The sequence below is a fragment of the Prionailurus bengalensis genome, chromosome D1, assembly GCF_016509475.1.
Source record: "Prionailurus bengalensis isolate Pbe53 chromosome D1, Fcat_Pben_1.1_paternal_pri, whole genome shotgun sequence".
Classification (NCBI taxonomy): Eukaryota; Metazoa; Chordata; class Mammalia; order Carnivora; family Felidae; genus Prionailurus; species Prionailurus bengalensis.
Genome location: NC_057346.1, coordinates 70108967 through 70130479, shown reverse-complemented (window position 1 = coordinate 70130479; position 21513 = coordinate 70108967). Strand labels below are relative to the sequence as shown.

The 21513-nt window shown below is 47.8% G+C and overlaps 1 protein-coding gene across 5 annotated transcripts in view; it reads right to left on the bottom strand.

The window, feature by feature from the left end:
• The window catches only part of ARNTL (aryl hydrocarbon receptor nuclear translocator like), a 99937-nt gene extending 81525 nt beyond the window's left edge, over window positions 1–18412 (bottom strand). For 3 of the 5 annotated variants that reach the window (XM_043580704.1, XM_043580708.1, XM_043580705.1), the window contains exon 1: window positions 18186–18316. The gene's annotated coding sequence lies outside the window, so the exon portion shown is untranslated. Of the gene's footprint in view, window positions 1–18185 lie in introns of all 5 variants that reach the window. The other 2 variants (XM_043580707.1, XM_043580706.1) reach the window with 2 other exon arrangements.
• Window positions 18413–21513: the final 3101 nt, after the last annotated feature.

The following is a 21513-nucleotide window of genomic DNA, read 5'->3' as shown; positions in this document are numbered from 1 at the left end:
CTGCCGCCTCACTCAGGCACGTCCTGTTTCAAACCAGTGGAAAGGATGACTTCTTCCTTCCCTCCTTAGCAGAGGGAGGCAAACTCATGCTGAGGAGTGCAGGGGTGCCGGTCAGCCAGAAGTCCAGGCAGACCAAGGACGTCTGCCTGGCCAGGCCACCATATTAACCAGCTGAAACCCAGGAGGAGGGAGGGGAGCCATTCAGACCACTTAAGACACAACTTTTGGAGCCAACTTGTTTTAAATAAAACTGCTTATTCCAAAGCAGACTGGACACTCTCCACCACGCTACGGCCAAGTAAAGGAGGCCCACACACGGCCCGGGCCATGATGACTGTAAGAGGCACACTCCACCCAGCAGCCCTGGCCCTGAGGCCGGCCATGAAAGGCTTTCCTCACCGAGTCGGTGTATTTAAGGGGTGGACCCAATGACTGAAGTCCTCCCTGAACACAGGGAACCCCAAAGTTGTCTCAGAAACTGGGGGAAAAACTATGAAACTAAGGTTGGGACAAAACTTGACAAATTCCAGTCGGTCGATATTTGGGACCAAGGGGTAGATTTCCCAAAGGATGACGACCACTCCAGGGGTGTAAATCCAGGCCCTCTCAGGGCCACACTCATTCCAAAGCCCTTTGTTCTCCATAGAAAAAGATACACACACATCCTTACACGTGCATATATGCAGACATATTTTTAAAGAATTGGTAACAACACAGAACGGATGAGACTAGTAAACAAGACCCCCCCCCCCCCCAAGAAAATTAACTGAGTAACAAAGGGCCTTCCTGTAGGCCCTGATAGGAGAGTTAAATGATCACCGTGGGCATGACTTATCCTCTGGGTGGCAGAGAAGTGACGGGGGGCTCTGGAAGCCAAGTGAGTCCCAGACTCCTTCAGGAGGCAGGTAACTTGGTTTCCCATACTGCATCAAGCCAGTGTGAGGCAAGTTCAAAGGCCTTGTTCTCTGAACAGGAAGATGGGAAAAGAAGGGTCAGAAAACACAGACATTAAGGGCTGTAGAAGGAAGGGTGCGGAGTCTTCATGGGAGGCAGGGTCCTGTCTGTCCTGGTTTTTCAGAAAGATGGGGCACAAAGAACAGGACCAATGGCTGAGCCCACGATCTGACAGAGAAGTGTAATAGAAAAGAAGACTCGACAAGGAAGCTCACATCTCCCCAACTTCCAGCTTTTCTGGGCAGCCAAAAGCCAAGCCGACAGTGATGCTCAAAGATCCTGTAAGTGTCAGCGATCAAGAGTTTCAGGACGGGCAATGGCACAGTAAACTACCCTGAACACATGCAAGACCAGACCTGGAGAACAGGGTGTCAGGGAGGGGGTTACAATAACTAAAACGGCAACAACAAAATAGAAGACCCTGTCCCTGAAAGGATCAGTCCAATATCCTGCTAGAAGGACACGGAGAGGCTGGGCCTCGTTACAAGTTGTAAATAAGAGAGAAAACCCAAGCTTGGCCATGGAAAAAGCTGCAGCGGGCACTGACTGGGACTTCTTTGTGCAAACTGGCTCTTTGCTCTTCAGAAAAGAAGGATGTGCCCCCGGGGTATGCCTTGGCTTTTGCTCTCTCCACCTGTACGCCCAGGCCTGGCCCAGGCGGACTGAATGGGAGAAGCAGCTCAGCTTTACTGAGATATCCGCACCCCTCCCCACCCCGCCCCAAATCTCCTCCCTCCCCACTAGAAAGCACAGGGGGCGAAACAGAAGGAGCCAGGCCTTTGAATCATCCTAACCCCGGCCCTCCTGCTCCACTACAAAAGGGCGCATGTAACCATCTCTGGGGCCGCTCTTACAGTCTGTAATGAGCTTCGTTTATTTCCCTGTGAACCGTTTCTCTCTCCCACGAGAATGAAAGCTCCATGACAGCAGACAGCAGGTCTGCCTTGCTCATCACTGTGCCCCCTGACGGCATCTGGAACAGTGACTGCCACATTGCAGGAATTCAACAGATCAGTGCATGGCTTCAAACACCAAGCAGTCATCTGTAGGAGCTGTGTCAGAGCGCGTCCTGCCGGGTACGGGCCAAGTGCTAGGTGGATGGCCCAGGGACTTCCCCAAGGTCCTGCAGTCAGCTCAGTACCCCCACCCTTTCCCTACAGTCCTGACCCCTCCTCTTCATTCTGTCCCCAGAGCACGGCTCAGGTCGCTCACCTGAGCAATGACAAGGGCAAGGGACAACTATGACAGAAAAGAGCAACAATTAGTTCTCCTCAGTCGGTAAACATGGCGGTGGGAAGAAGCCACCACCAAATCTACAGTCACAAACAGAGGGAGGGAAACATGCACAGAGGACACTGGTAATGGAAGAGTCTGAGAGAACAAAGGGCAGGGTCACCTGATCCCAGGATGATGGAACCAGGGGTCCCCGAGGAACACAGGAGTATAAGATAAAGGAGAACAGTCACACGGTGAATGGGAAACCTGCAAGGTTCATTTCCTTAAGTGACCATAAAACAGGCTAGTCAAATTCCAGGAGCAGAGTTCCCCCCGACATCTTTCCCGACATGTCACAGAACGATTGCTTTCTGTGTTGATTTCCACAAAGGAAAACATCCTCTTTCTAACAAATTCCTTACCTTGTCAGAAAATCACTTCGATAGGCCTGAGTTAACATGAGAGCCTATAGGCCAGGCCAGGTTGCCAAAAATCAAAATTCTTCATTTGGCTGGAGGGTATTAATTTATAAGACTCATTTTTAACTAGCCGATTATGATTATAACAGCAACACACGCTCACTGTTGAAAAATAGAAAACCACAGGGAAGGAGATGAGAATAGAAATCACCTCAAATTCTACGAGATGAGAACCACTGTTAACACTTAGGTGCTTTTCCCTCCTTCTATGCCTGAGCCTTTAACAGAGTCAAGAGCATACTGTGAATGTAAGTTCAATTCCTGCTTTTTTTTTTTTTTTTTTCAGTAAAGTCCGGTTAAAAATACTCCACTGTGTTCCAGGAAAGAAGATCATCTTTAGTGAATAAACACATTAAATAAAAAAATGAATCAAGGTTAAAATTTTTTTTTTTTGATTATCCACTGAGACCCCATTTCTCCAGCAAAAGAAAAAAAAAATCACTCTGGCCAGGATAGAAACAGTCCATGGGATAGAAACCATAAGCTTGTTTTTGTATTCTCTTACCTATATCATACTTTCAGTAAACATTTATTGTTTTGAACAAGCCACATATTTTTTTTTTTCCAAATCAACAGAGGAATTTTATAACTACATCTTACTATTTTGAAGCAAGAGGTCATGTTCTAACAGCTTTGGGAAGGTTTTTCCAATCTGCAGGAAGACCAGACCAGTTAAAAATGATCACTTCATATTCGGGGACCATGACATCCTAATGGAAGTCCTAGCTCCCCTTTTGTTGTATTCTGTCACCTCGTCAGTGGAGTAAACAAATGGCTCTGCCAAAGACATATGTCCTATGCTACCTGGTTGGGAGCTGCCCTGATGTCTGCCCACACCCTGGTGGGGTACGTGGCTGTACCTTGGCCAATGAAGACCTTGGCCAATGACGAACAAAAGAACAACTCTGCCTAGCAGAGAACACTGTCCAGGACCAAGATCTCCACACAATGCAAGTTTTCCCCACCACTGCACCAGATGCTGGGGACATACAGGTGAGTAACACAGACGCTATGCCAGTTTCCATGGAGCTCAGTTTGCAGGGCACTTCCCCTTCCATTACTCACCCTAGGCCTGGGAGACAGGAAAGGCCATCACCATTATTCCCACATTGTAGATGATAAGGCAAGTGTTCATCAAAGCCTTCTGCCCCAGGTTATGAAGCAGAAGCGGATGGACTCAAACCCAGGTCTTCTGACTCCTAGCTCAGTGCTCTTTCTACTGTACCACTTACATTGATGAATTTCCTCTGACAACTGAAGTCTTCTAGATTATTCATATTCCCTCCAGCACCTCGGCACCTCTGGCACCTTGGTTCTACCTGGCAGCCTCGTCTCTGAGCAATGAGTTGCCCTGACTGCTAGATGGCTACATACGCCAAGATTTCTGTGTGCCTGCCTAGATCCTGCCCCTGGACTCAGGCATCTTCCCAGCTCTCCTGGCACCAGCTTCAAACTCTATTTAATCCTTCCCGCTGGTACCACAATGCAGCATGCTGCAAATTTCCCCTAATGTTCTATATCCTCTCCACTTTTAAATACAGTGTTTGCTGGACTCATGACCTCCCACCTAAAGATGCTTCTCAGCCTCCTTCGTAGTTAGATGTAGCCATACCTCTAGTTAATACAACTAACTAACTAATTCTGGCCCCTAGAATAAAAGAATGTGCTACTACCAGGTCTTGCCCTTAAAATGACTGCAGGTGTTCCCCCCTTAGCTTTTCCCCCAGGAGATGGTAAAAATGGAAGCTTCTGCCTTCAACCACCAAGTGGAAGCCACATGTTGAAGATAGAAGGCTTGGACCACTGGCTGCTAAGGACTAGTTTCAGCTATGGTCCGTGGATCTCTTTAATACAGGAACTTGCTTGGTGTCCCAACTGAAAAGGCTTGAGCGAGACCAGTTCTACATTCTCCTAGTAAAGCCCCTTGCCACCAAATAAATACTTTTATTTAAAATAATTTTCTTAAATGTTTATTTATTTTTGAGAGCCCTGTGGGGGAGGGACAGAGAGAGGTGGAGACACAGAATCCGAAGCAGGCTCCAGGCTCCGAGCTGTCAGCACAGAGCCTGACGCAGGGCTTGAACCTATGAACCATGAGATCATGGTTCATAGATCTCAGAGAACCATGAGATCATGAACTGAACCAAGTCAGATGCTCAACCAACTGAGCCACCCAGGTGCCCCACCAATTAAATACTTTAAAGGGGAGGTTCAAACCTATATAAGAAAACGTTCCATTCAGGTTTGTTTCATGGAAAGCTTCTAAAAAATGAAATTAGCAGGATCTCACAGATGATTTATGTTCAGATCACAGGAAAAATTGAGAGGGCCCAGAGAAGTAAATCAGCCCCCTGCACTTATAGGAGGGGAGAGAGCTCTAGGTGACAAGCATGACCAGCTCTCTCTTCTAAACCAGTTCACTCCATTCCTGGAAAAGGCACCAAGAGCTGAAATGATGTGAGCCAAGGCTAATTTCTCCATGGAAACAATGTGATAACAGGAGCTTGTGTTCCTAACCAAGAACTTGATGGTCAACTTTTAAAGGACATTACATAAATTCCATGTTTTATCATCTATTAAAGCCTTTGGACTTTTTTAAAAAAATTTGTTTTAATGTTTATTTTTGACAGCGAGAGAGAGAAGGAGACAGAGCACGAGTGGGGGAAGGGCAGAGAGAGAGGGAGACACAGAATCCGAAGCAGGCTCCAGGCTCTGAGCCCAGAGCCAGACATGGGGCTCGAACTCATGAACCGTGAGATCACGATCTGAGCTGAAGTTGGACGCTTAACAGACTGAGCCACCCAGGTGCCCCAAAGCCTTTGGACTTTTAAAGCTAAGAGGGCTGTTGGTCCAACAATATACCGCAAAGCTATATGTGTGTCCTATGCCATACAAAGTAGGTGCAAACCAATTGCCCAACACAACAACCATACATGACTTTTTATTTATTCTGATTCTCTAACAGTGTGTAGCACAAAATACTTCACCTTAATAATCCCTGCTGACTTCTCAATACAGTAAATCAGATCACTTAACAACATTTTCAACAGACAAAGGGAAGAGAAACTGGGGAACAGAGTAAGAGTTAAAGTCAGAAAAGCAGTGTGTAAGTCCTGGCGGTGCTACTGACTTAGCTTTGGGACCCCAGGCAGTCGCTTAAACTCCCCAAGTATTTCACAGCCAGCAAAACAAGTCTTTCTAAGCACCTCTCCTCATGGGGCTGTGGTGAAGACTAAACAAGACAATGCATGCAAAAGTTACTTTGTAAATCACACACACGGAAGTAAATAGTATCATCAGGATCTTGACATTTGCAAAGGCTTTTGTGGGGAGATTTTGACAAGCATGGTAATGAACACTGAGCAGAGTATAAGCTACACTTTTTGAAAAACTGACCCAGAGCAATCCCTTTCACTGTCTTATTTTTCTTTCCTTAAAATTCCCACATGCATTAGCCAGCAAGAGTTAGTCAATCTGCTACATTCAGTGTTGGCATCATTTTGCTCATGAGCTTTAAGCAGCCAGTGAGAGCTGCTCGATGTCAGCCACGGGCTACGAAGAAGAGCGAGCCACAGTGAGCTGAGGCCACTGGGTGACATGTCATTTATCAACCAAAAATGCCTTCCGGAGATCCACCGTGCTGTCAGAAACCTCAACACCAGGGGCAGGAAGCATGTGGGGTGCCAGGAAAAGGAAGAAAGAAGGTAACAGTTGAGATTTCAGGCTCCGGAGACTGTCCTGGGTCTGAATCATGGCTTTCCCACCCACTGTGTGTTATCTGAAGCATCTCTGGGTCTCGGTCTCCCTAATTAGAAAGTGAGATTGCCAGTGTCCACCCCACAGGGCTACTGTATTAAGTGGGAAAAGGCATATAAGCACTTTGCACAGTTCTTGGCATATGGCAAATACTCAAAGGTTAGATATTGCTATGAATCATCATCATCATCATCATCATCATCATCATCATCATCATCCATGCAAAACTAAGAAAAATTAAGATGTGGCACATCTCCAGTCAAGACTTTGCTACAGGCTTTGTAATCAGGTTTTACCTGGACAGCATGCTGGCTCACCCATTAGCTCCTAAGCTAATCAAGGTTCTTCTGGATTTCTGCCTCATGCCCCAGGATAGGTGAAACATCCAAGCATACCCAACTGGCCAGTTGGCTAGATCCTGACACTTTGTTTTCTGGCTCACACCTGCTCATCATTATCCTGAGAGGTGTGTCCAGAGGAGAAGAGATTAATGTGAATATCTGTGCCTAACCTTCCAGTCATGCCCAGGCTGTGGCTCCCCATTTCTAGGGTGAAATACATCGCCACCTTTAAAATATGGTCATACCCAGCAAAGTGAGGCCCGTCAGCACCCATCTGGTGGACAGCGCCTCATCCCCAAACAAGCCCTGGGGGCGGAAAATTCCTTCAGCTCCTCCAGACTATCCCTGCAAGGCCAGTACTCCTTCACTATTAAAACTACGATGGCTGCCCCCCTTCAACCAGGGAGCAACTTTGCAGCTTTCAAACTCCTTATTCTTTCCTTATCTCACTCCAGCATCAGAACCACACTGTAAGGGGCTGGATGAGAATTGTTACACCTGTGCCACTGATAAGGAATCAGCCACAGTTTGAGACATTTAGGTAATTTGACTTAGGCTATCTGGTGCTTAAGTAGCAGAAGCAGCCTAGAATGCAAGTTATCTTGTTCCTAATCTGGTGCTCTTTCCACAAAATGTGGGCATTTGTTTTTTAAACATTCAACTTCCATAATGGTGCTTTGCTTCTGGAGAATTCATTAACCAAGGCATTTTGGTCACAGTACAGTGCAGATTCACATACTTGAAAGGCACTCACAGGCAGATGTTGCCTGCACTCTAAAGATCTAAAGGGTGACAGAAAACAGCCATGCCGATTAACATAATTGACAATTCCCAGCTCTGGCTCCCTCCAACTCCTGTTTGGATTCAGCTAGTAGCCTCCTATCAGGTCTCTGCTGCAGCTAGTCCTTCTTTGTTTGCTTCAGTCCAACAGAAATGCTCACACTGGACTAATGCTCTAGGGATAATTATTTCACATCACTGAAATGGTAATCATAATCACAGTGGAAACAACTTCAGTGATTCTCCTTCCACTACTTAGCAGTCTCTACCTCACCAGGTAAACTTTAACTTGTCACTTAACCTGCAGTTTCTTCATCTACAATATGAAGGAGTGGCTAAATAGAGCCTTGTTCACTTTCAGCTCATGACTCTAACACCCCAACTAAATCCAAATCCTGCAGGTGGAGGACACTGGGAGACAGCAGAGTCCAAAGGTCAAGAGCTTCCATGACTTGGTTTTTAAGCTTGGACCCTCTACCTTAGGGAGGTCTCTGGATCACTCTGTGCTTCAAGTTCATCTCTCTACAGTGATGCTAACGATAGTTCCACTACGTGGGGTTTTGTAGGCATTAAATCCGATAATACATGTGAGGTGCTAAGGACATCATAAGAACTCTGTATATATTACCAAATGGTATCATCTGAAATGGCATGCATCATGTTTAGGCACTGACTGATTTTCCAAACTTAAATTCCCACCACTATTTGAGAACTCTCCATTCTAGGCAAGTCTCTGTGCAGGCTGGTCATTCCTACCTCTGCGCTTTTAATGGTGCTATGTCCCCTCACTCCATCTACTCCCTGGTCTGTGAATCTAAATCCTACCCATCCTTAAAGGTCTGGATTAAACCTACTCATTTCTAAGAGGCCTCCTCCCTACCATAACAACTCACAAAAATCCCTCTGGTCTCTGAATTTCTGTAGTACTTATTGGTAGTCTAGACTACTTTATTGGCATTATACATGGCCTTGGATTATTTTTGACCAACAGATTAAACTGAAGGCTCCTTGGGTACAACAACTGTCTTCTCTTTTCTTTTGTTTTTGTTTTTTTTTAAGATTTTATTTTTTAAGTAATCTCTATACCCAACATGGGGCTCCAACCTACAACCCCGAGATCAAGAGTCGCCTGCTCTACCAACTGAGCCAGCCAGGTATCCCTACAACAACTCTTTCTGCTCTTCCTCTAGGTGTAGCCTGGGTGCCGGGTATAATGGCCCTTCAGACATATGTTGACTGAATAAATAAACGTGTAGTACTATGCCCAATACACGGTACATTTTCTTTTAGTTGATATGGTTCGGCTATTGATTTGTTGTACTTTGAGGCCAATTAAAGATAACACAAAGATGAACATCAGCCAGGCAGGGACAACCATGGCCAGTTAAGTCCTGATCATCAATAAAAGATACTGATATCTGGCCAACCTGAAGAACAAGAAAAACACAGATGTCAAAAGGAAATGGTTATCTACACTCCAAAGTACCTTGCAAGACCAAGCTCGTGAGCCTACACAGTTAGAGAGGAAAAGAAAGTTGAGGTTTTCTCAGGCTGAATTCATTCAGTAAGTATTTATTGAGCGACTACTCTGTGCAGACACTGTCTTAGCTGCGGGGGTTACAGCAGAGAACAAAGCAGACAAAAATTCCTACTCATATTCTAGCATCTGAGGAGGAACACAAGGTATAATGCCACCTTCCAACTCCAAAGTGAAATCTAGCAACAACTTCTTGCCCCAACTCCTTGCTGTGCCATCAAGTAAGGAAAAGAGAAAAAACAATCAAGCATCATTCACAGCTGATCAAACAGAGGCCTTGCTAGAAGTGCTGTTTCTGTCCTGATGAGGCTTCCCTCACTTGAATCCTGTGGGGAACTCTGCGACAAAGCACTCTGTACCCTAAGCCATCTGAATGCTAACTCCCTAACACCCTATGTCCCAATTGAGCTCTGCAACTAGCAAAGCTAGTCGTTTACACAGCAAACTTCTCAAATGGCAAATGTGGTTCATGATGCCAAAAAGAAACTCAGAGAGGGGAAAGGAGGAAGGGAGGGGTGGTCGTCAGTTAAAGGATCAGGTAGCTTTCTCTACTGCAAAACCCTGAGGCTCTTTTCTCCTTTGGAGCAGAAACCTCTTCCATCGTCTAAAGCCTTAAAAAAAAATTTTTTTTTCCTCCAGCAGGATACTGAAAATAGCTTTGCATTTAACATTTAAAATTGTTTTTGATCCCACACTCTTTCAGCTCTGCTCTCTCCTGCAAATTCGTTCCATTCCCTAAGGGCACTTATAAGTATAATTCATAAGAAACAAACCATAGTCACCATTTTTATCCCTAAGAGTTAAAAAGAAAAACCAGTTTACATAATTATATGGAAGATAAGTTGGCCAAGAACACAGAAATCTTATCTGGACCAAAAGTTCTAGGACAAAATTTCCTTCCACTCATTAAGAAAGACAGCAGATCAAAATCAAGGTTCAGACGGAACGTCTAACTGCGGAGCACCATACACAGAACTCCTTGAGCTCCTCATGTCATTTGAGTACATCTACTTCAAGAAGAAACTAGAGGTAGTCATTTGAGGTAGGTTTGAACGATGAAATACATGTATGTTTTCCCATTGTGGTGAGAAAACAGGGTTTTATATCCAAGAAGGACCTGAGACATCAAAGTTCAGCAAGGGCGGTTCGCTCAAAGTTACTCAGCAAGTCAGGGACTGGGCTAAGACTGGGCCCCGGGCTCTCCCAGCCCCCCAGTGCAGGGCATTCCCTACTCTGCCCGCCACTGATTCCTTTATAACACAAGGGGCTAAATCTTAAAGGCACAAAGGCAAGAATTCCTTTTATAAAACTTTTTGGCAGACAGGAAAAATAGGAGGTGTGACCGAGGTAAATGAGTCCCATTAAGGCTCATAGTAACTGACCTATAACGCCATCTAGATGCGGGGGTCTGGCTGCAGAAGGCTCAATTAATGCTGATGATACTTGAGCACTAAACAGTATGGTTTCAGCTACAGTCAGCATGAAATGACTTTTGTGGGCTCGCCGAGGAACGAAACCACCATTTAGTTCATCTTTTTCTCTACAGAAAACGTATCCCATGTTTCAACTGCCTTACAAATGAACTTGTGGAACAGAGCTGGTTTTAAGATAGCTGTGCATGTAAAACAGAATTCTGAGGTCTGAAGTTCTGCACTAAACACAATTAAAACTTCCATAGTTGGTGATATGTGCTAGGTGTACATTGATGAGAAAACCCTTCAAGCTGTGGACTTGCTTGTGTGCCATATAAAGTTTTATTAAAAGCCTACTGTGCAGAGGAGAGTCACCTGCTATTTATACAATTTACAAATGCTCCAATTCTGTATGCAAGTATTTACAGGGACTTTCTGGCACTGGGTGAAGGTTACAAGGAGAATAAAACATCTGTACACAAGTGTAACTCCTAATCCGGAGTTACAATGGCCTTTACTTTCCTCAAAAACAAGCTACTTCCAACCTCAGGGCCTTGTTTCCGCTTCCCGGGACACCTTTCCCCAGAGCTTCCTGCAACCAAGCTCAAATGTCACCTCTTCAGAAAGGCCACCCCAGAGGACCTGGCTAAAGCAACCTCCTTCCCATCATCACTACTGTTTTACTCTATGTGATTGCTTTCCTCGCATCTATCACGACCAGGAGCTAACGTCTTCAATTGTTTATCTGTCTCTTGCTGGGACTCTGTTTTGTTCACTGCTGTATCCCCGGTGCCTGTAACACTGCTGTGCACACGGTAGGCCTCCAACACACGACACTGAAGGAGTAAATGAGTACAGTTGGAGAATGGGAAGTGAGGACAAGATATTTATTCATGGAACAATTAAAAAATGAGAGAACTGGCCATCCTGATTAGATACAATGTGATAATCTGCTAATTATGAAGTACCACTGCTTCTGAATGAATGGTTGGCAATCAAAAGTAAAAAAGAGAGAGCGGGCGCGCGCGCGCGCGTGTGTGTGTGTGTATGTGTGTAAAGGGGGCAAATGTCACCAGAGGAGGCTTCACAAAGAAGTGAGATTCAAGGCAGGCTAAGAGGTCAGGCCACCGAGGTCAAGGGGGAGACGTGAGCAAGACAGACAGCAGGGAAGAGTATGGCATGGAGTAGCCCAGGCAGGGCAGAGACAAGCAGAACTGAACCTCGGGCACCCGGCCCAGTCTGGGAATGGGGCTTGGGGTGGAGGAGCTGGGCTAGCGAGGGGGACCAGGGCCGGACCTTGGGGAGCCAGGAGCCCTGGACACGCGGGTATCAACCACGTGCCACTGCAAACATGGCTGTTTTGGAAGGCAAAGATGACCGCACTGTGTGGGAAGAATTGAAGGAAGTAGAGGCTAGAACAGGAAACCGGTTAGAAGATGGCCTCGGTGGTCCGAGCGTCAGGGGCAAAAAGAGCTTCTTCCCTCTGCTTAGATGTAAGAAAAACACAAGTGAGCAAGATGTCAAGGAATTCTGTCCCCCTGGAAAAGACAATTGCCAGAGTATTTCACGGTAGCATTCCATGGCAGATTCAGGTCAACTTCCCATACATCCTACACTTGGAGCACTCGAGGAGGATAACGGAGGTTCAAAACAATAGCTCTGAGGGCAGAGCATGTCTTTCCAGGCCTTCCAGCTCCAAGATTAATGACATTCAGTACAGCCTGTGTTTATTATCTTTTTATTCTTTGGGGAAAAAAGTGGTATCTAATTCCACTGTGCAGTATATATATTTGAACATTATATAACACATTTTTATGTAACAGGTTCTTGACATAAGACAATGTTTCCCTTACTATCTAAATGTATTCGGGAAACAACTGACATTAAAAATATATATATACACCAAGGCTGTGGGTGCCTGTCTTTGGGTTAAGAAGCTGGGGAGAGGAGGAAGAAGGTGAGAGACTCTTGAAAAGGGCTCCTTTGCATTTCCTCTGCAGATGGCTACCGGGGGAGGCAGGGGTACTGGGCTCTGTTCAGAGGTCCATCTCATACCTGGAACCGTCCCGGAGGGGCTGGCTGAGCCACACGGGGCCCATGTCAGAGCAGTGCCGCAGAAAGGCACGAGGAAGCAAGTGACAGAAATGCACAACAGGATGTGAAGAGAATGCTCACAAGCCCTTGTAACTGCTGCCAGGGTGAGACCCAACCGTGCGTGGCGTCCCCCGCAGAGGACTTCAGTCCTGCTGGAGAGCAGGTGCACAAGCACATCTGTCGGCCGTAACACGGGTTGCCAACCACTACGGGCCTCCTGGCCTCCTGGCCTGCTGGCACGGTGCGGGGCACTGCGTACACAGGATTCAATGTGGGGGCTCCCCCCCGCAGGCCCCGACTCCAGGGGCTAGAGGGCCGACTCCGGAGTCCTCTGGGCACGAGTCCTGTCCCGCCCCATACCAGCCGAGTGACCCTGGGCAGTTTCCAAAACCACTGCACTTGTAAAATAAAGATAATCACTGGACCTACCTCATGGGGTTGTAAGGAAGATTAAACAAGTTCATAAACATAAGGTGACTAACATCTTTGCTGGCACACAGTGTTCAATAAATGCTAGCCGCTATTACCATCATTATTACTATTTCTGTTCTGCAAATGAGGTAAGTCAGACTCAAAGAAGCTAACTAATTTGCCCAGGCCACACATTTCAAACGGTAGTTGAAGGCATAAATAGATGTAAATGTTTTACTCAGTATACGTGCAAAATCCAATGGGTAGAGTATTAACCAGAATACGAAATCAAGACCTCCATTCCCCCTTCTTTAACCAGACTGGATGAACATGAGTTTATACTATTTAAAAGGACAGCATGTGCTAATGTAAAAATCATTTCTCATCATATGCCAGCACTCAACGTTCCCCTAAAGCAAAGATGACTAAAGCGTATCCAATCTTATCTTCCCTACCACGAAAGTCCCCACCTCAAACCCCCCTTCCCTGTAAACCCGCCTACTCTTGGCCATGACCACTGGTGCCCCTGGTGCATCCCATCCCCTTTCCTCCTCCTCAAGATCATTAATTGAGATCGGGCAAACACATCCTGAAGGCTCCCTGTGCCTGTGATTTTGGGAAACCAAGATGAACTCCCCCAAACTGCTTAGCCTGAGCAAGCAAGACACATATTCCCAGAGACGGCCCAACACAACACAGATGCGGCAGTACCTAAGAATCTGAGCTAGATCAAGAGCTGGAGGGTACTGCTACCAGGTGTGGGGAGGAAGAAAAACAAAATGAATAGCTCCTAGAGGACCAAGCAATTGAGCCGCGTCTTAGAGAACAGTAAGATTTGGACATCAGCTGGAGCACGGGATGAGCCAAGGGCCGGTCCAGGGAAAGGACAGCCCTTCAGTTTGACCAGACAGTCCTGTGCACACAGACAGGCAGGCTGGATATGGAAAGGCGAGAGGGACCAGAAGCACCAAGAGCTAACATTCACTGAATGCTTACTATGCACCATGAATAGCTTCACGTATTTTTCATAGTTTTAACTCATTCAATGTACACCACAACTCCTTGAGGTAAGGACTCTGGAGATCCTGGTCTTATCACTGAGGACATCAAGACACAGTGAGCACAGCAACTTGACCAGATCATAAAGCTGGTAAGGAACAGTTAGGATATGACACTTACTCCAAAGTCTGTACCTTTAACCGCTCAAACAAACTGCCCCTCAGGACAGCTTGGCTGTGAAGGGGTATAGGCAACAGTGGGTCAGGAGGATGAAAGGAGACAGTGCTTGCAAGCAGTTTGCAACCTCTAACTCCAAGGTCACAGATGCCAGCTCCAGGCTACTGTTAATGTGTACAGTGAACTTGCTAGCCGCCGAAGCAGAAGAGACAGATCAGGACTGAAAGTGGGACCCTGGGTGAGTGGAACAGTGTGAAGCGCAGGGCCAAGACAAAAACGTACCTTTAGGGTATGCAGGAAGAGAACCAAGAAAGCATCGTGGCAAGGCAGAAGAAGGAGGGGATTTCAAGAAGGGAGGAAAGACAGGGTTACAGCTGCAAAGGGGCCCAGAACGACCATTCTGCACTAAGAACGGGTCCCTGGAATTCAAGACTTAAAGACTTTGGAGATCTTTGAGAAGAACTATAGAGAAGGCTGAAAGGAGCCAGAGGGTGGGCACTAGGGGCAGAGCAGACGAAGAGAGAATGAGGTGAATGCGCACAGCCCCTGTGAGAGGTTGCTGGGCAGGGAGGGGAGAGAAAGACACACAGGTTCAAGGGTACCATGTACAGACCAGTGAAAGCCGCCTGCTGCACAGCAGGCCTGCAGAAGGGCTGTTTCTTCTCCTTCCATCCTTCCTCTCCTAAACTGAGAGGAAGGCTTTTCTGGGGTTGATGAGGAGGCTGAGGACAAACAGCATGAAAAGCTATTCAGCGGGCAGGACCCTGGCAGCGGTGGGAGGGAGTGGCAGCAGGCACTGAGGGAGGGCTTCCTGTGTGCCCAGCATTTTACACGCATCATCTCCCTTGATCCTCATACGGACTCCGTGAAGCTGGCACTGTCACTACACCGCAGAGGAGGAGCCTGTGGTCAGAGGAGTCAAGCACTCTTCTGATCCAAACCCCAGTCCCAGGTCCTGCCGCCAGAGTCAAGGCTCCCACCCAAAATGAAGGGCTGAGAAAAAGAAAGAGGAGAGATCCACTTACTTTTTCTGATCTGGAAAGAGAAGAGAAGCCACGGAGGAAAGAGACAGGATGCTTCGAACAGGAAGGAAGAGATGCTGAGGGGGCTCGAGTCAGAGCAGGTCTTATTTCCAGAGAGAAAGAAGGGAATAGCCAGGGTGGGTGTTTGGGGTTAAGTCTGGGTGTTGGGACAAAGTAGCAACGAGGAGAGAAAAGACTCGAGAAGGGCAGCATGTGGGTGTTTCTGGACTCCTCACCACCCTCAAGGTCTAGAAAGGACTTTTTTTTTTACCTCCCTGCAAGTATCTACCACGATGCTAACTAAAATCACTCCATAACTATAACATCGTAAGGGGCAGAAACTGTTTCCTTAATACTGACTTTCTCCCACCACCCTCAGAGCTGATGTTGCAATCACAAACAGAAGAAATCTCATGGAAGGAAGGCAACTCTTCCACCAAAGAGACATATTAAATATTTAGTTTTCACAGATTCTCAGGCAGTTTTGTTAACACAGCCAAGTCTTTCTACAGTGCTTGTTCATTGTTTAGTATATAAATTGCACAGAGATTGTCGGCATTGAGGGCTAAATCTGAAAACACGACCACTTCCTTTTCTTCTCTGTGGCATGCAGAACCTCTTCTGCGAGAGGCAGACAAACTCCTGAGTAATCATCATTTTATAAATCATTCTAAATGGATTCGTTCAAACCCCATCTGTTGTTCTGTTGAAGTTTCCTATGAAAATAGGACTTCAGCTCAGATGTTCTGGAGGCTTGAGCAGGTAAATACCAACCTGAACTCAAATGTATTAAAACTTTAGATGCAGAGAACTGTAGCGCAGAAGGAACCTTTGAGATCACGTACTTCAACAGCCTGACTTTCCATCTGAGACAAACAGAACCCAGAGAGGTTCAATGACTTGCCTGAAGCGGCACAGCCATGAAAACCCAAGTCTGGGCAAGGACCAGCATGTTCTAACTCTCAGCTAGTGCTTTTTACCCCACCTGTTCCTTTCTCTCGCCCTCTTTTCAAACTGGGGTTAAAATAAGGCACAAATGTAACTACAGTTTTAAATAATAATAATAATAACAATTATTATTATTATTATTATTCACTGGCTACAACGACCATCAAAACCAAAATACCTCCACAGATCCGGGTTCAGATGACACAGGCGATTTCAAAGCCTTTTCTAAACAGCATTCAACGAACTGTTTTCAAGTGAACTCAGTAACAGATCATGGACCGAAAGATTCAATTTTGTGTTTTAAAAAATATTTTGGAGTTTCATTGATATGGAAATTTAATTTGACAGCAGTGATTTTTTTTTTACTTGCAAGCTCGAAGAGCATGAGATTATTCAAAACTGCTCAAGAGCAGCAATGATTATTTTAAGCTCATGATTCAACCAGTACATTAATTAAAAAACTCCACCAACCCAAATTGACAGATCCTGATATCAATGGGACCAGAAGAATTAAAATAATAGTTGTCATATAAAAATAGATGAAGGGGAGAACAGCAGCAGATGTCAGAAGGACAAGCAAGCCTTGTGTGAAATGAGATGCATCTAATGGGCAGCTTTTGTGGATTTTTTTTTTTTTTTTAACGGAGACCCTGGAAATACAGGTACAGCCAGGAAATGCTTCTGCACAAATACCGAATCTTATTTCTGGAAGCTGGGTGAGAAAACTTGACTAATAATTGCATGCTGAGGAGTAGCTTCGTAAGCAGGGAGAAGAGACTAGCAAGCGCCAAAGTGCCCAAACAACGCTATTGGACCGGGAAGGGGCCAAGGGGCCGAAGCGGAGGAGGGAAAGGGGGCTCCAGGGAATGTGGGGTGAGGGGTGTCAGCCTGCTCCCTCATCGGCCAGCACTGCCAGGGACAACCGACGCCGATGTTCAGGACAACCCTTCCTTCCCCTGCGCCTGCCCTCCGACACCCGCCTGCCGTCCGGAGCAGGCTTTTGTGACCCCTCGGGGTCACCGACTGAAGCCCGACAAGGTCGGCATTAATTTCCACTCTTCCACTTCTACCTCAGAGCCAACGAGAGCTCTCGTGGCTGTCAACGCTCGGCAATCGCGAATGGGAACCTTTCTTCCCTGACATCTGTCAAACTCGGTGCAAAAGCCAGCCTCGCAGCGCTCTCCGCGGGGCTCCCGGGCTTCCAGGGCGGGTGGCGGGCCCACACCTGGACGCCGGGGGACGTCCCGGTGCCGTCGGGCACCTGCTCAGAGACCACGGGGGATCCTCCCAGGGCCGCGGAGGACCCAGACGGCGCAGGCCGGACGAAAGTTCGCAAGCTGGGGTCTGCCCCATCTCGGGGCCCGGATTCCCGGGTGCAGCGCCAGGCCCCGCGACTGGGCCGAAGGGGCGAGCAGACTCGGACTCCCCAAGCCCGACGGAGACGCCCTCCCCACCCCCTCCCAGCCCCGCTGGCTCCCGAAAGGGAAGTGGAGGAGATGGGGAGGAAGGGCAGAAGAGGCACTGCTTGCCCAACGCCCTTGGGGTGCAGCCGTCAAGAATGGTCCTCTCGAGGGCTCCCACCCCTCCCCCCCACCTCCCAGGGATACATTCTAGGACTCGCCCAGAGCCGGATCATTGCTCCCAAAGGGCGGAGCTGTCCCTTTAAGAGGCAGCTGGCTGCTTCCTCCCTCCTCTCCCCACCCCTCAGGTAGCGATGCCCCCTGAGAGGAGGTAGGTACTCCCGCGGACACTTTCCCGGTCCCTTTAAGGGCGCCTGCGGCACCTCTGCCCGCCCAACCCTGCAGTGCCAGCCCCCGCGAGAGAGGATGGGGGCGGCCGGGCGCGGCGCCTTTAAGGGGCGCAGCCTCCCCGCGGCTGGGGTGGGGGCAGGGAGCGGGCACGGGCCCTTTAAGGCCGGCAGCGGGCACGTCGGGCAGGGTTCCCCGGCGGCCGGGCTGCGCCCGGGGCGGCGGCGGGGGCGCCGCGCCTGCCAGGGTGCTAACGGCCCCCGACGGGGTGCTCGGGGCCGCGCCGCCGGCCGCGGCCGGCCCGACACTCACCGTGGCTCGCGGGAGCGCCCGCGTCCGCGCCCCCACTCGGATCCCGCGGCGGCGGCGGCGGTGAGTCCGGCGCGGGTAAACAGGCACCTCCGTCCCTGACCTACTTTCTGCCTTCCCTAAATGTCGCACCACTAACCTACTTTCCGACCAATCCGCTCCCCGCCGGCCCAGGCCCGGCCCCCCGCCCACCAATCGCTGTGCCCAACCCCCCTTCCCCGCCCACCAATGGAGGAGCCGCGGAGCCCGGATACCTGCCTCTTTCCGCCAGCCAATCCGAGGGCCCGAAGGGAGCCGGGCTCGGCGGTCGCGCCCGACCAATCCGCGCGCCGCTCGGCGGCCCGCTGGCCAGTTGTGTGGCGGCTAGAGAGGCCTCTGACCAATGGCGGGGCGGTGGGGGCTGGTTTACCTGCTACTTTCCCGCCACCAATCGCTTGGCGCACAGAAACACACGCCCCGAGGAGCGGACCAATCCGCGCGCTTTCCCTGGATTTCCTCGCCCCTGCCCTTTCCCTTCCCTTTAGGTCTCCTGCTCGCGGTGGCCACTGCGGGTGCAGACGCCGCACTGCTTGCGGTCGCCTGGGCTGTCCCTCTTCTGTAGGACCCTGGCTTGCTTCTGGCTCAGCGGTTTCACCCCTCCTCCTTCTCTTCTTCCCTCGGACACCCGGACGAAATGCAGCGTTTCCTCACTCGCCTCCCTGCGACTCCATCTAGGAAACCAATTTTAGGAACGCAGAGTGCCAGACCCTTCCTAAAACACCCTGGCTTGCCAAAGTCCAAACGGGAGAACGAATACTTACTATTTCTAGGAGGCTTTCCCATCCAAGCTTCTTAGGTTCCTTTCGTTCGTCCTGACCTCCAAGTGTCCCGTTGGAGCTGTCATTCTCGTTGTTCAAAAGAGAAAACTCAAGCCCGCGGCGGTTCCATTGCATTTCCTTCCCGCTGTCGGGTTTTGACCACCTACTGTGTGGCAGACACCGTCCCGGCGGCAGCCGTCTCCACCAAGAAAAGCTGTCGAGGGAGTGGGACAGAAGGAAACAAATCAATATTTCATAATAAAACACAACTTAGGTACTGAGATGACAGCGAATCTGTCTTACTTTTGCATCTCAAGCACTCAGCAGAGGGCCTTTAAGCACAAAATCTCTCAACCGTTCTGCTTGTTAAACTCCCCGAATGCAAGGGTGGTGTTTTTTTTTTTTTTGTTCTTATACTCACCCGCCTCCTTTGAGCACCTAATGGGAGTGAGGTAGAGGGATGTGGGCAGGGGCCTGACATCTAGCAAGTGATTGACAAATGTTGTTAACTGGATACACGAACAAATGGGATTAAGTCACTTCAGCCAGTTCTATGACCCAGACTACCCCCTATGACTCTAGAATTGTAGCCTCTTTCCTTGAACGCAAACATTGTATTTTAATCATCGTAAAATCCTTGCTGTCTCCAGCTCATTGCCAGGCACAGAGTGGTTGTCCAATATGCCCTTATGGCCTGAATATCAACTGTTCTGAAGGTCAACTAACTTCATTGGTAGCTTACTATTTTTTTCTAAATTTATATGCAGGTGGAATCTTACTGCTGTTTACTTTGTCCCTGCCCTGATTTCATAAGGAAACCACTTTATGTAAGTGGCGTTTTAGTAATGCACTTCCCAAGATATTGTGGACAAGACAAAGAAATATAGGCCTGGATTCTAGTGTAATTAACTGGGTGAACAACTGGCTTAAGCAACCATAACCTAAAGATGCTGATAAATGAATTTGTGTCAACCTGAAAAAAGAATAGAGTGGATCAATATTTGTGCAGCATCAATCATGTGATAAATGCATTCCCTGCATCTTCTCCCTTAATCCTCACAACCCCATTTTACAGATGAGGAGAACTTGAAACTCCAAGTTTAACCGGCTAGTCCAATGTCATGCAGTAGATGGCAGATTCCCAATTCAAACCAGGTTTATTTGACTTCAGAACCTTCACACCATACCAGTTACCATCAGAATGGCAGAAGGCTCTCTCCAGGGCCCAGACTTCAAAACTTCCATCAGTGCTTTGAATGAAAACCCAGAGGATTTGCATCACATTTCTGAATGATGCCAAACCAGGAGGGGAAGAGATGCCATTACATACATAAGCTGAATGCAGTGTTGGAGCAGTGGGCTAGCTCTTACAGGGATAAATGTGGGGGTCTCACCCTGGGAAACTAACTGCTGAAAGGCAAAGGTATCTTGACGGATGCATATACAAGCAAGCCTAAATGGGCTTAGGTGACAGACAACTCAAATCTGAGTCCTTAGTGAAATATGGCTGCCAAAATAAATGAATGCTGTCTTAGGCAGCATTGATAAAAGTCTGACGTGTAAAGCAAGTTGGGTGTTACAGTGCTGCCCAGTGTTGCTCATTACACAACGTCTCCAATTAGGGCTTGGCAAGAAAAGTATCTACATGCACAAGGAGAGGGACCAGGATATAAAGAGGCTGGGAATTATGTCATATGAGGAAAGATGAAAGGAAGCAGAAGGTTTTGCCCCCAGGGGTACAAGGTAACTATCTTCATGTATTTGAAGGGCTGTCAAAGAGAAGAGTATTAGACTCATTCTTCAGAGCCCTAAGGGGTGGAAGGAGGACCTGTGGGTAGAACCTCTCAAATGAACCAATATGAAGAGTTTTCTAACAACTAGAACCTCTTCTTCCTTGATAAGTTGAATTTCCTGTCACAGAAATTTCTAAATAAGAATTGGATGGCCAGGGGTAGGAGCGGTCCCAGGACAGGTCGTCCTTTTAGGACTCTGCCTCTCTAAGATGAAGTGCTTCTACCCTCATACCTTGGTTCTCCTCTTTAAAAGTTTGTCACCTTGACTTTTCCTACGCTCAGTGGCCAAGCTACTGTTTCTCCTCACATGAGCCTGTTCTTCCATAGGTAATTATACATTGTGTTTCTGTCTGTTGGCCATCCCAACCAACCTCCGTCTTTCACTGGTACCTACTTCCCTTTTGTTTTGTCCCTCCTAGAATACTGGTTTTTAATTCTCTGGGCACTGTTAAGGTCAAAGTGTTGTCCTCATCTAAAATTCACTGGGCATGAACAGAATCACAGAGATACAAGGAAAGGGAAAGAGAACTTTACTGAGCACCTACTGTGTATCAGATGCTTTAAATACATGATCTAATATGCTATTCTTTCTAACCTTGCCGATTGATACGCTCACTCTCCACACTTGCAAGGTGAATGATTTTATCAAGCAGTGTAACCTCCTTTTACCCCAGTTTCCTCATCTGTAATATGGGGATAATCTAATATCTACTTCACAAGATTGCTGTGGAAGTTAAATGA